A 16,047-nucleotide genomic window follows, 5' to 3' on the forward strand; every position below is an offset into this window, starting at 1 on the left:
TATTCTCAGCCGGAGATTTAATAAAATGCCAACCATTTAACAAAACGTAGTCATTCTAATAATTATCTTTTTTAATTTTCTGTAGTTTTTCTTTTATTATTATTTTTTAACATTGTCCTGTCTGGCAATGTGGCAATAAGAATAATTGTCTTGATGCCAAAAAAGAGCCCAACAGATTTTGCTTACAAAAGTGGAGCAGTACGGCTATCGCCATAGTGCTACGCTTGATTTATGCATTCAAACAGCTTTAATATGATTCATGCATGAAGTATTACAGATTGTATGGACACAGCGATTTAAGTAGAACAGGAAAGGAAAAACAGAAAAAAGGAGAAAAGATCAAAGAAAGAGGAGATAAAAGGGAGACAATGATAAAACCTCTTCAGTCTGCTTCATCACCTGCAAAGAGATCTGAAAAGAACAACCAATGGATATAGTATAAGAGATAAAATAAAGTAACACCTTGGTACTATCGTACCTATGGTAGTATTATTTAATCTGACATGTATACTGTGGTAGCTGAAGATCAGAATATGAGCTTTCTGTATGGAAGTGAATCTCTAAGTACCTGGAAACCAGCATCTGTAGGTGTTTTGTGAGAGTCCACTTGTGCATGTAAAGTTTATCCAAAGGAAAAATGCTCAATAGTGGTTGTGAAGAGCAGAAGACGTGCCCTTCCAAAGCACTGAGGGGAGCGCCAGGGGGCCCAAAGCCCCAGACGTCCAGAGGGACCCCAAGAGCAAAGGCACCCAGGGGGGCAAACCAAGGGAATCTGCTCCCCCACCAAGGGAGGAGGAGAGACGACCCCGTTTTGTTTAGTTTTGATTGTTGCTCCACTTCGGGACATTTAAAGTTATTTATATCAGGCATCCCCAAACTCCGTCCTCAAGGCCCCCTGTTCTGCAGGTTTAAGAGGTTTCTCTGCTTCAGCACAGCTGGTTATAATGATTGCAGTAGACCAAAAGCCTGTTAATCAGCTTTCAATTAAAATCAGCTGTGCTGGAGCAAGGAAACCTCTAAAACCTGCAGGACAGGGGGCCTTGAGGGCCGAGTTTGGGGATGACTGATTTATATAATCTACACATAGTTGGAACAGTTGTTACATGATGATGATGATGCTAGTAGATGTCCTTCTATCCTTAATATATTTGATCAGGTGTAATAAACAGTCACTTGTCATTAACTCAGATTTTCCCAAACAAGGATCAAAAGAATAGAATTAACGGTCAGGGTTATATATGCTAAATTGTGTGCGTTTTGCATATTATGCTCTTTATTGTCTATACTGGATATCTATACACAGAGATGTTGTACATAAGAGTGAAATGCAAATGGTTTTGGTTATTGATCCAGACGTACTGAGCTGCAAAAACTACACTTTTACTTTTAGTTGTTATTATTAGCAGTAGTTGCAGTATAACGCCACAGTCATAAATGACACCTGATTGGTCTGTGGTGGAATACCTGCCAAACCAGCCACAAGATTAAGTATTTTGTGGTTTCATGTTCAGTTCACTAAATCTTTCTTTAAGGTTTCTTATTTGAATCCTAAAAAGGTTTTCAGGAACTTAAGCTGATAAAGACTCCCACAGCATCACACATCCTTTACTTTACTGTACTTGACAATTTCTTTTGTCCTTTGTTTTGTCTGTAAATAAGGTTTTTGAGGACAGAAAGGTCAGTCCTGGTCTAAACTGACCAATGCATATGGTTTTTGTTAGTCTCTTAGCAGTAAAGACACTGCACACATTCACATGTGTGATGTAAGGACTGATAGGGCTTTTTTCAGAGCATGCCTTAAACCGATGGGTTGTCGTGTAGATGGTACTTTACTGTGTTATGGAGATCAGGCGACCCAAAGATGCCAAATTGTTATTGTCTTACAACAACAGACCTTTTTTTCCCTTTTTAATAATTTCCCTCACATGTGACCCAGGTTCCAGTCAGTGGGCCTCTCTGACTCATTTGGAAAAAACTGACATAATGGGTTTTTAAATTGCAGCTGATAAATATATTGATCAACTTTGAAAATCAAGGAATACAAAAAAAATCTTTCCTTCCAGTTTGTTTTATCTGAATAATTGGAAAAATTGCTAACTTTGGACATGAATCGATGTTCTTAAATCATCAGGTGCATTTAAAATATATTGGCTTGAGATTCTTCCCTAGAAATGGCTTAATGAGGGAAAGCTTTGTGTATTTTTTATCTTCTATATGTGTTTATTATGTTTCTGTTATACTGTTTTATGAAATGTCGTTTAAAAAGTATAAGCCAGTATATCTTAAAACACACAGTTTGTAAAACATTATCATCTCTGCAGGTAGTTTCACCTAGGTTTCTGCCCTTAGAAAAAATATTAAAAAAAAAGACTAGATCAGCTCCGTGTCACCATGGTATCAACATGAATGCTGTATCTGTTTCACGGTGATGTCATCTAAGACCTTTGATTGCCAAAGAGGCTTTAAACGTGGCTCAGGAGCAGGATTAGCTGGGGCGAAAATGCTTCTATGGTTGGACTTTGTACGCTGCAGACATCTATGGTTCACTAAAATTTTTCATATTCAAGGAGGAATCCATATAGAGATAAAAGATTACAGCTGCAAGATATGGATACAAGATTTTTTAAAAGAAATTAAAGTTAGAAATTATACCCTCATTTTATATGTCAAAATTGTGGTCTGTTGTAGTGTAAATATATCAAATTTAGCTCTGCTTCTTCTTCTATTTAGTCAACCAAACTAAATATTCAAAGCAATGTAAATATTGTGCCATAATTCAAACAGTTTGGAAATTTTTGTGAATAATTATTTTTCTGGAGGTTTTATTTTCCTTTTCAAGTTTTTCTACTTTTTCCTTCTACTGTTATGTATCACTGTTGAATCTCTACAGTGCTGTGGTTTACATGCCTTTTTGTTTTTATTCTTAATGACTAATTTCTGTTTTCTGGTTGCTTTTTCTCTTTAAGATTATTTTTCTACTAATTTGAATACTCTCATGCTTATCTGTAGAAATCTTACCCTTATGTGTTGCCTCACCCAAAATCTAAATGTTGACCTAATGTATAGGTTGTGTCTCCAATTAATGTTTTGACACAAATGATCTTTTATCCTACCCTGCCTCTCGTCCGTAGAAAGCTGGAGATAGGCACCAGCAGCCCTCGCGACCCTGTTTGGGATTAAGCGTGTCAGAAAATGGATGGATGGATGGATGGATGGATGGATGGATGGATGGATGGATGGATGGATGGATGGATGGATGGATGGATGGATGGATGGATGGATGGATGGATGGATGGATGGATGGATGGATGGATGGATGGATGGATGGATGGATGGATGGATCTTTTATCCTTCTAAAACCAGTGGTGGCTGGTGGAGTTTTCTCCAGGAGGGAGCTGCAAATTCAGAATAGATGTATACCAAAAAACAATCTAACATATGCTAAGTTATTGCACCAGTATATTTATATGAATGCAAAAAACATTATAAAAACACTTTATAAAAACAAAACATAATTTCATTTACAGGTTTACTTTTTTTTTTTTTACATAAATCTTGATCTTTTGAGGCTTTGTTAAGGCAAATCTGTGCTTTGCATGGTCCAATATTGTATCACAAACCTGAAAAGAATTATGTACCAGTTTAACATTGGGGAAGCTATTAGTCAGCTTATTTTTTTAATATATGAAGACTATTTATTTTCTGAAAATGCATTTATTTAAGAGTAACTATGCAAATTAACAAACATCTAGAAAAAGTACACTAGATGATATTATTTTCCATGTAGATCCGATATTGTTAATTCTTCTTTGCTACTTCTAAAAAGTGCTTTAAATCTGTCCTACCTGTCTTTATCCATGCTGGGTCAGATCCTGGCGCTTGAAAAAGGAGGCAGGGAAAGCAGAATAAAGTGTAAGCCTCGCTACATGCAATTAGCCAAGCCTTCTCGTTAAACCAGGACCTGAAAGAGACAGTTCTTGCACCAGAGCGGCGCTCTCCTATACCTTTGTATTGCAGAGGAGCTACTGCGCATGTACAACTTTTAACGAGAGTCAATGGGTAAAGATTTTTGCGATGGAATGACGCTTCACTAGTAATTAAAGATCAAATATTTTATATGGCACATCTAAAAAAATATTTATGTGTTTAGAAATATTTTAAATGTTAATTTAAAGTTAAACTATATTATAAAAAAAAACATGTATCTATTTTTTGTGTCTTAATCAGGGTCATTGGGAGGGTGGGGCTGCACCCTAGCACGCTCTATTGTCCAGCCGCCACGACAGCTGGCACCACACCATCAAGCCCTCTTTATCTGAGAACAAATATATTATAAACAAACATTAAAGATATAATGGAGGATTTTCGCAAATTTTTTAAAAGACGTGGCTTCTCCACTTAAAAAAAAATGCACATGCACGACTCTCTACCCGCTCCTGGGAGGGAACGCCTATTAAAAGTGTGTGAGCACATTAATGAGCCCATTTCTCCTCGTGCACACTCTGTTTAAAAGTTTCTGTTTGTATCGCTCATGCAAGCCTACTGTATTTTCCAAAAGAAGATTTGCAATTTTTCCACTACTGCATGTCAGACTCATCAGCGGTAAGTAAAAATGGGGATTAGCACGTTGGACGGCCTTACCTTAACATATTACCAGAATGTTTGACAATTAGGAGGACCACTTATTTTGATGATCCACCCGGAAAAAGAACATCCTCCACTATACCTTTAATATTAACTCTTTCTCATATATTGGGATCCTTTTAAAATTCACATAGAATAGAATATCAGAATATCAGAACAAGGATATCAATTAATATCTGAGTGATCTAAACTGAAAAAAAAAATATGTTTTAATACATGCTACACTATGACCCAGACAGTCCTAGAGATGACTGCTGACTTGACAGTGGTTTAGCAGAGTCACTGCCACCTTCTACAACCCTGGGAGCGAAAACCAAAAGGTCAATGATGATGAAGATGCTAAAAAAGTTTCCATTTAAATGTCCCTTAAATAATTAAAATGAGAGTTCCCATCAGCTATGTTAGCAGAGATGAACACTTTATGTACTTAAGTCATTGCTTTATGTATTATTTAACCTTTTGATTCAAGATTTACTTTTTTTTTCAATGATCATTTAGAAGAAAGGTGAACCTACAGAGATGCACATGTGCAGTATGCTTATGTTTTTCGTCTGTACTAAATCCCTTGGGAGGTTTTTTCATCTCTGGTGAATTCCTGTTGCTGCTCCAATATCATGAGTCGTTTCTATCTGAGAGCCTCACAGCAACTCCTCACATATGAGCCTTCAGGGCATCGAATGGTACATATTATGATTGAGGTACAGTTGATGCTGTTACTCTCAGCATCACAGTTCTCAACAGAACCCTTAGATATTAAATCCCTTAAATCTTAGGTTTTTTATTTGATTCTCAGAGCAAGGTTATTTGTAATGATTATGATTAGGTGCTGTGTTTAACATTGCTTTTTACCTTCCAGTAAGCTGTTCGAAATCTCAGAAAATAACATTAAAGCTGCACCGACCACCTAAACAGCACGCTTTGAATATAAGCCACTTTTCTGCAGCGCCTTAAGGGGACGGATCAAATCATGTTAGTTTTTAGCGCTTCATAAACTGTATTTTTCTGAGTCTGGCAGATGTTTAGTCTCTGCTCAAGATTCAAAACAGAGACGAGGCACAGTGCCATTTTGTTCCTCCTTGGTTTACATGGACTTTACGTCTCTGTTGACTTATTCAGTCGATGTGGTTTTATTGCTCCTTTGCTGCTAAAGACTTTGCAGACTTTTTTTTGCAGACAACTCTTTCACCGGTTATTTATAAAGACAGTAAGAATAGTCAAATGCTGCCTTTTTGATTTTATGAGCAAACAAGATTATAAACAAAGGCTTAAATTGTTGATGCTATTTAGATGTTCCTGTCTGCAGATTTTGAGCATGACATCTGTTTTGTTTTTTTGTTTTTTTCATGTTGGTTTCGACTTTGGAGTGGTTACAGCTGCATGTGTACCAAACAGATTTGTGGTTGCATCCACCCATTTATCTTGCTCTGAGTCTGTGGCAAACACATAGTTAATAATCTGTATGAGACAGTGCTTACCAGATTGTAAGCCTTTGTTTATCACCATTCTGTGCTTCGAACTTAGATATTAAATGCACTGCTTATAAATATAGATATACACCCGATGGCTGTGCCTGGATGTCCAGTATTGGCCGATAGCAATATCATACCGATATCATCTGTTTGAAATTGATGTGTGTGTGTGTGTGTATATATGAAGAACTGCATACTACTTGGATGTAAAATAATCATTAATATTGCCTACCTGGAATGGGTGACAATAGTTGAATAAACTTTTGGCTCTCAAAATGGTATCGGTCCCCTAGTACTTGCCGATACCACCATTTTAGTGCTGGATCGGGGCCCCACCCGATACTGGTATCGGTGCAACATAGATAGATAGATAGATAGATAGATAGATAGATAGATAGATAGATAGATAGATAGATAGATAGATAGATAGATAGATAGATAGATAGATAGATAGATAGATAGATAGATAGATAGATAGATAGATAGATAGATAGATAGATAGATAGATAGATAGATAGATAGATGATAGATAGATAGATAGATAGATAGATAGATAGATAGATAGATAGATAGATAGATAGATAGATAGATAGATAGATAGATAGATAGATAGATAGATAGATAGATAGATAGATAGATAGATAGATAGATAGATAGATAGATAGATAGATAGATAGATAGATAGATAGATAGATAGATAGATAGATAGATAGATAGATAGATAGATAGATAGAGAAGAGTTGTATGTGTATATATTTATATCTTTATTATCTTGTGTGGTTGGTTGTGTATATATATATATATATATATATATATATATATATATATATATTAACCTGTAACAGGAGCGTGTAACAAAAGTAATTTCCCTATGGGATTATTTTGATTCAGTATTTTGAAGTATTTTGATTCAAATTAGTGTGAAGCGGCTTTAAAACAACATAGGCATGTGTAAGCCAAGACCTGACTCAGTTACACCTGTCTGTCTGGGGGAGTGGGACAATACCCCTGCGTAATTTTAATAAGTTTAAAGAAAGATACCCAAAATGTTTAAACCAGTAACACAGTTTAAAAGGCAATAAAAAAAAATTATGTTTGATTCTTAATCTCTTAGAATTCACTTGAAAAGTAGAAATAATGTTGGTAACTGTAAAAAAGGTTTTCAGTTTGACTTTAACGCTAAGAAACAAAACATTAGGAATGAGGTATGTTCATTTAGTGGTTTAAAATGTCTGGTTTTCTGTGTATGAAATGCAAAAATAAACCATATTCAGTCTAGTTTTCCTGAAATATATGGGAGATTTTGATTAGCACAAATTAGATATGTCACCATTTGCTCATTAAAGTGCAAGGGAATGAATCTTTGAGAACCTTTGCAGAGAACCTTCCAGGTCCTTAAATGATCCAAAACCAAGTTTCAATAGCCAGACAATTCAAAAGTACATGAAGAAAAACAAAACTAAGAGATGATTGTAAGAATAGATAATGCACTGAAAGGAAGATGGACCACAAGCATAACTAATCATATTTTTATGACACATTCAAAGACCACTCCAAACTAGTAAGTTTTTAATCTCAAATTAAAGCAATGAGGATTTCAGCTCTTTTACAGTTTTCTGGAAGTTATTTCCAGATTAGTGGAGCACAAGAATTAAAAGCTGGTTCTCCATATTTAGTTCTGGTTTATATGTATGCAAGGTCTGGGCAATGGAAACAGACCTTTAGGTGCTGAGACATTTTGACATAGTGTGGCAGCTCTTTGTATTCACTGCTATTTTCCTTTTTTTTTTTCCTGAGAAAAGACACAAAGCAGTTTAAATATAATTACTGCTGGTATTTATTACTAATAGAAACTGGAGAAGAAGAACCTTTAGAGCTAGTTGGTTGGGCCTTTTATGCACATAGACATTTTCCCATTCCCTTCAATGGCCAGTCCCATTTCTTCTTTTATTTAAAGGGTCATGTTTTTATAAACTAAGGCTACCTTCTGAGAAAATATTCATTTTTAGTGAAGCTCCTGAATGTATTAGATATTTAAACGGCCTTGTCCATGTTCTTTGTGTTCCTCTAGTGGCACATCCTTGGCAGTCTGCCTAATCCGCACATAATAAACGTTCGAATCAATTACACCTATCTGCAGTTAGCTCTCCTTCTCTGACCTCAGTTGTAATGTAAACCCAGAGGTGATTAGTTTGTGTAAGCTGTTTCCCAGTGGCTTCTCATACTAAATGGATTTAGACTGTTTGAATTTAGATGAACACACAGTTTTTGTTCATCGATTGTCAGCACATTTACCATGAAGAGAAATGCATATGTCGCAAAAATTAGTTGGCTCTCCTATATATAGATATGTGAAAGAAAAAAAAACATATATATATATATATATATATATATATATATATATATATATATATATAAACAAACAAACTGAGATGATTTAAAAAAGTAAAAGAACGATCAACAATCTCGAGGGTAGCTGGCTAAAGGAGCGTTTGGGTTTATTCCAGAGGAGGTGTGCTCAGAGGGATTGGGAACGTGAAAGGACTGGTGGAGCAAGTCTTCCACATGAAGGGAGTAAATCATCTGCATGTTGAAGAAAAACCCTTTTTCTTCTAACTCCACAGAGCAGACTCCCCAGGAAGGAAACAAGCCTATTCCCTTATCAGCAATAAAACAGAAGTGAAAGAAGTGATTAAAACAAATAACCTCTGCAGGAATGATTTTGGAGGGTGCAGCAGAAATGAGAGTTCATGAGCCAAAAATTGGCACTTTATCTGCAAAACTGCTCTTGTTTTGGATTTGCATGTAGCTGCAGGTTAAACAAAAGCTGTGTTTTACTTACAGACAGGAATAAATTAGATCTATAGCTTTGCTCCAACTTACTAAACACACATGAGAAGTTTTCATCTTAAAGCAAAAAAATCCTGTGAAAAGAGAAGTAAATTTTTTCCAAGAATTCTTAACTGAACCTTTAATTTCCATTTAATCAAAAGTATGGCTTAAAATGATTTTAGTAATGAATGTACCTAAATACTAGAGGACTAGAGGATTTGGGTGATGAATTACAGATTCTTACAGATTTGAGGAGTGAGCTCGTACCATTTAGCAGGGGTTCTCCAGAGAGGTTGTGTCCAGTCGTTTAGAAGAATTTCAGATCATCAAAGCATTAGATCAAATAAGTGTTTTTTTCTGGCTCTTGTGATTTTGTTTTTTTTTTGGCTCTGATATATAAGTATATCTGCTGCTATTTGTGGGCCCCAGCACATTATTTTGGAGCCTGTACAGCCTCCTCACTGAATGCATCACTGCTCCAGATACTCCTCAGCTCATAGTACAATTTAACAATGCGGTGCCAAAAATAAACCTGCTGCTAATGTTGAAAAAGACCCACCAACTGCTGCCTCCCAGAGATCTTCTGACTTTTTTATTTATTTGTGTTTTTTTTTTTTTCTTGTTTTTTTTTAACAAAATATATTTTGGAAGCTGTTTTATAACTTTGATGAAAAGCATTTAGGTCATACTACTGTCTTTATTTTGATTTGTCTCCAATGGCTAAATGACTTGCTTCTGAAGTTTAATTTGCTTCGGAGTTCAGTTCACAAACCATGCTTTCTTGCAGTTCTTTTTTTTTTTTTTTATTGTGTTGTGGTTATTTTTAATGTTTAACATCCTATCTGAGGCCTGTGAATTTCCAGCTTTAAATGTAGATTGATGAACCACAAGTTGTTTGGAAATAGCTACATAATTCTAGATCAATGGGAAGCAGCAACTGCTGCTAGAGTGTCAATGTTGTCTTTCCTTTAAAAGAGAAACGGCTTCTTCTCATTTCCACCTGCAGTTATTGGATTTCACCAATAATGACAATTTATCTTAGATATTCTATTTTAAGGATACTAGAGCATAGAATGGACCAGATGGTTTTATTATTTTTTGAATAAGTAATAATAAATATATTAATACTTATCAATAAAATAAGAAAAAAATATTTTTTTTTCTTATTTTATTGCCTGTATCTATTGGCAGAAAATTGTTCCACTAGGAACAGTTTGAATTGCTCAAACTAAAACTGTATTTGAGTAATTTGAAAAAAGTATGCAAGGTTTGAAGGAAACTGAATTCAGTGGTTTTTAACTGAATTAAATAACTTTGAAAATGTATTTCTTTTTAATGAACGTTTAAGTTTTCTGTTTTTAATTTAACTTCAGTTTGAACTGAACTTTTTCATGTGTCAGACAGCCAGGTCCTTCAGCCACAGAGTAATCAAACCCATAATCAGTGATTAATGCTTCACATCAGGTTAAATTTCCTAATTTGAGTTGAAGCAGTGGAGCTCAGTGTACACGAGCGGGGTAGATTTTATTAATTATGTCAAACGAACATGAAAAAAAAAATAGAAAACCTTATGTAAAACTTTATTTGCTTAGGCCAGCTGTAACAAGTACCTAAATTATAAATCAGCATAAGGTGCATTTGCTGTTGTGTTACTCTCCATTTTTCCACCATGTTTGATGGGAAACATGATGGTATGGTGAATAACATAGTTGATGACATCTTCATGACTCACTAACACTCCCAATCAGAGTTTAAAATGTGGTTGAGAAAAAAGGTTCATCTTTAATCATTGATTCTGTGTTTGATTAATCTTTGGCCAGAGGACCTACGTTTTAAATTTTCAAAGTAAATTAATTCAGTTTTAAAGCAGTATATAAAGTCTTCATTCTGTGCAACTTATTTCTAAACCAATGCACTTAATTTCAAACATGAATAGTTATTCAGTCTGAGCAATTTTTCCTATATATCCTCTAAAACACAGTAAGAAATTCAGTTGTTGTCATGGTTTAAGAAACTTATTAATCATATGATAACCCATTTACTCAACAGCTTTAAGCACAAAGATGATACTGAGGAAAAGGTATCAATTTTCCATGCAGATGCTCCAAAAACAAAATTGTGTTTTGGAGGGAAATAATCCCATGATCAGGCATTATTTAGAAGCATGTGTGACTGATCTGTTTAAAATCTCTAAGCAGTCCATCTTCTTGTTGTTGAGACAGTAGAGTAAAGGTCAGAGAAACACCAGTCTACGACTCATGAATGCTTAAACACATCAGCTTCATATTACTGAGGCAGGCTCTGCATATTTCATGAAATGATGATACAAACACCTTTGATTTGTGTAATATCTAACCCATTTTTACTTTCTTCAAACATTTTTTGTTCTGGTGTGTTGACTATTAATGGATAGCTGCATGATTTTCTTACGAGGAACTAAAAGAAGGGGCTGTTTTTTTTTTTTTCAAACTAACCTCAGCAGATCTGTATGCTGGTTATACAGACATTCAGTAGAAATATACTCATTTACTGGCACAAAATGATCTGATCAGCGATCTGAACAGAAGTGCAGACATAAAAACCTCTTCATTTTTATTCATTTCTAGAGTACAACCTTGACTTGTTTTAATAATGAAATCAGCTTTTTTTGTTGTTGCAAAACTGCCTTTTTTAGCTTAGGAAAGAGGTAAATGTATCCTGTAATGCTGGTTTAGATCTTATCTATCCTTCTTATGCTGCTTGTCCGTTAGAATGTAACTCCTGTCTTAAGCAGCCTATGGGTGAAAGGCGGAGTACACCCTGGACGGGCTGCCAGTCCATCCATAAGAGAAATTTAGAAACCTAAGAGTCATGTTTTTAGACTATGTGAAGAAGTCAGGTAATCTGTAGAAAACCCACACATGTAAGGCAAGATCAAGCAAGCTTAATGCAGATAGACCCCAGGCTAAGAGTCAAACCCAAATGCATAACAACAGTGCTACAAGCTCCACCACCATGCAGCCCAGTTTTGATCCCCTTTAGTGGAGAAAACTCTAATTGTGGAACCAGTTCTCAGTCTCCAAACCTTTCCTCCAGTCCTTAATGTAAGCTGGGGAATGAAAGGGGGTCGTCGTTCGGGTACAGCCTGTTTAAACTCACCCGTCAGGATCTCATTGAGTTTAACATGTAGTCCCTGTAGGCACATGACTTTCTATACATTATTCTCAAACAATCATTAGTTGATTTTCTGGTATTTATGTGTCTTCTGTTACACAGTTTGAATAAACACAGTTTAGTTTTTGCATCTTTTGCAGATGGTCTCACATTTTACCGTAGCATTCACTAAAATACGTCAAAATTCAAATTGAGTGATTGATTATGAGATGGCCAGATGAGATCAATAAAGATCTTAAGTTCTAAATTATTATTATAATTGGATTCAAGAAGTCTTGGTTGTTCAACATTGAGGAGCAAATGTTTAAGCTTCCTCCTTCAAAATGCAGAGTAATGAGGTTCTGATTGTGAGCATGTGATTCCATGCACCTGTGTGAGATTTCATGCATTTTTAAGTGGTAATGAATTTGGAGATGTTCTAAGTTTTTTCTCTACATTTTTGATAAAGAAATATCCTCGAAATCCAAAAAAAAAAAAAAAAATCAAGATGCATAATTCACTGCATACTGTGTATAAAAAAATATTATTATCTAATCTGAAGTAATGAAAACAGATCCTGATCTGTAGAGCTGATTGGCTCTGTTGAAAGCAAATCTTGTTATTTATTAAATTCCCTCTGTGTTATCTATTCTGATTGGGTTTCTCTGATGATATTTGAGAACAGCCCTGATTCTTTTCGAGAAATTACTCAGAGTGAAAGTGAGGCAGATGTGACTTGTTTCAAGGTAAACTTGTGAAATTAGAAGCCGGTAATCAAATAATTTAGCTAATCAGTCATACAGAAAAAAATGTCAGCTCAATTTCACTCGATGAGGCTGACAATTTGAGTAATCAGTACCCCGACATACCTAAGTATGTTTGTGATTTCATACTGAGCATCTGAGCTAAAAAACATTTATGGATTATAGGGCAAAACGATTATTAGAAAGACTTAAGATGCATTTCACTTTTTTTTTCAGATCGTCTGCTGTAAGAAAAGTTTCTTGTACTTAGAAGTTTCCATATCTTTCCTAAACACCTGTCCTACTCTCAAGTATTAAGAACTGTTTTGATATAGGTCCAACCTAAGTAAATATTATCTTTGTGAAAAATTGGGTGGAAAAAAATCCTGCATTAAATGACAGTGCTTTGATGTTCCTCTGCATCAGAACAGCTCTCAGTCCGTTCAGTAGAAAGCATTACCTTTTTCATGTTACATGGCTGGATTACATACCATTTCACCCTTTTTGCAATGGTAGCACAATGCAAAGCATGACTGACTGAAAAAAAAATCAAAGCGGTATAATGACAGATATGGCCTTTAGTCTTATAATAATGCAGGAGATTTTATTAGATATGTTTTTCCTTCTGTTAAATTCCTGAGTTTATACATGTCTGTGTAGTATTTAGAACTTTATTAGATCATTTAAATTATGTGATTTGGGCCTAATGTATTTGGTAACCTTTTAAAAGCTTCTCACAGTGGTATGCTGGAGCTTTGACCCATTTCTCCTGACAGAACTGGTGTAACTGGGTCAGGAAGGAAGGTCGTCCTGCTTACAGTCCATTTTGTTCTCCTCCACTGCCCTTTATTTAAGATGTTTATGATGAAGCAACAATCCATACCCTAAAATACTTTACTGTCAATAGAAATTGTGAGCAATGAAATTAGCTTTGCTTTTAGCTACAGTTAATTCATGTATATTTACCTTTAACTTATTTTGCAACAATATTTCTTGAGCTGAAGACCAACAAGCAGGTGTAGCCAACTGAGAGGGAGATATTTGTTTAAATTTAACTTGGTTAAAAGAGACCGAAAGGTATTCATATCCTGATTTACAGCTAAGCTCTGTAGTTTTCCATCTTCTCACCAATGAAGAGTACAAATGGATTACTTGGATATCATTATAGGCTGAAGCAAAGCAAAGTACTGACAGGAAGAGTGTTATCTGATCGCTGAAAGACAAGGTTATCCTAGTTGTGGATCGTTATTTAGGGAATGTAGAAAACTTTCAATCTATCAACATCTTTACCCGGTTGTTTTGTTTGGTTTTTCTTTTCTATATGGCTGTTATTGCATTAATGATCCATGTTGTGTTAGCTTACTCCTTTTTGTCTTTCCTAAAAATCAGTGCCGTGCTTTGCAGCTAAATATGCAGTGGCTGTTAACTGAGTCAGTTTAGATAAATCTGTTGTTAATACCTGCATTACAACATGCTTGCAATATCACCACTCCTTGTAACACCAATGAAAGATAGTGTTTTCCCATTTATTTAAAAAGTTATTTTGCTTTTAAAGAAGGGGTAAAGTTATGTTTTTTTCTGTTTTGTTTACTGGTAGAATATATATAACAATTACTAAAAGCTTTCAGGATATGGGAAAGTTTAAAGTAGGGTTTAAAGCAAAAAGTGTGATTTGTCCTTTTTCTCTATCATGAGAGTCTCAAAATGTGGGGAAGTCAAATAGAGAAAGCCCAACATTTCACAAATGTAGCAGAAGACCATCCATAGATCTGAGTAGGGGCGCTGCATGCTGTACCATGATACAACTGTCAGTACCTGTACCTACAAGTTTGGAGAATAGAAACAGGCAGAACCAGCACCTCTAGATTGCACATGAAAAAATCACTAGGTGGACTCACCATAATTACACAGATTTGTTATTGTCAGTGAGTCCGAGGCAGAAAACTGACAGCAGTGTACATCACATCTCCTCAGGGCAGAACAGCCAGCTGCTGCCGCTGCACCGGCTTTCATCACCTGTTTGCACTCTGCTGTGGTTTACTTTTTAAGTCTTTGACAATTATGCAATTATTCTTTTATATTTTATAAGATAAAATTGTGACTGACTTAAACTTTTAGAACAGATGTATAGGATATCCATTAGACTTCTAATCTAGTCTTTTATAAAGCTAACATCAGCTGAAACTATTGGCTTTATGATGTATCTCAGCTGATCCATGGAAATAAACTTGTTTGTCCAAAACTTTTTATTTTTTAAAAGGTTTCCCAACTAAATATTACATTAAAGCATTATACCAAAACCAGATTTGGTATTTCAGCTTGTTTATAATACCTCCAGGAAGGGAGCTGTCCACCTTGGAAGCACAATGTAAATAATAAAAAAAAGTTCAAATTCAGTAAAGTTTTCCTCCCTCTTCTTTTCGTGTTTCTTTGGCTTTTAGCATCTTGGACAGTTTCATTTGCATCGGCTGCTACCATCATGAGACTATTGAGCAACATAACTTTATATTTCATCTGTAAAATGACCTTATTACACCTGATGGACTGTATCAGCAAACAGATATTGCAAATCTTTTTTAATGGCAAAAGTGCTTTGCTGTAATGATATTCTGCATACTGAAATAATGCATTTTACCTTAAGAATAGCATGTTATTCCCTAAAATTGTTATAGTTATATCCAAAGTTTACTTGAGCAGTAATTGGTTGATAAGTAATTGGCTCAAAAATCTGGCTTGTTTCACACTCCTTTTGGTCAAATGCTTTGAATATAAGTTATTTTCTTTATTTCTAGACACCTGAGCCATAAATGGTCAATTTATACATTGATGCTAATTATTCAGTGTAATTAAAACCAAATTAGGTTTGAAGACATTTGTTTGCAAAGGTTTTCTTCTTTTTGATGGAGTCGGAATTATTACATTTGTCAAATAACATACAGCACATTTCTTTCACTCATGTGTTAAAAAATCCTTATTAGAAAAAAAAAGAATCAATTCAAATCGGAAATAAGAGAGAAAACGCTTCTGATTTTCTGTTGCTTTTTATTGTTGTTTCAAAGTTTTTACTCTGGCAATTAAAAAAAATTTCTAACGATTTTTTTTATGGTGAGACAGATATCTATTTGATAAAAATTGTCCAGGAAATATTTCCAATAGTTATTGCATAAGCTCTTTTTTAAATGACCTTACAGAAAGTAATCAAAGCAGAATTTACCAATAGTTGCCTT

The 16,047-nt window shown here is 35.0% G+C and overlaps 1 protein-coding gene across 6 annotated transcripts in view; it reads left to right on the top strand.

The window, feature by feature from the left end:
* kaznb (kazrin, periplakin interacting protein b) overlaps positions 1-16,047 on the top strand; it is a 178,967-nt gene that overhangs the window by 139,380 nt on the left and 23,540 nt on the right. The gene's annotated exons all lie outside the window — the stretch shown is intronic.

This window comes from Cyprinodon tularosa, unplaced genomic scaffold (assembly GCF_016077235.1).
Source record: "Cyprinodon tularosa strain WSP-4 unplaced genomic scaffold, ASM1607723v1 ctg729, whole genome shotgun sequence".
In the NCBI taxonomy this organism is placed as follows: Eukaryota; Metazoa; Chordata; class Actinopteri; order Cyprinodontiformes; family Cyprinodontidae; genus Cyprinodon; species Cyprinodon tularosa.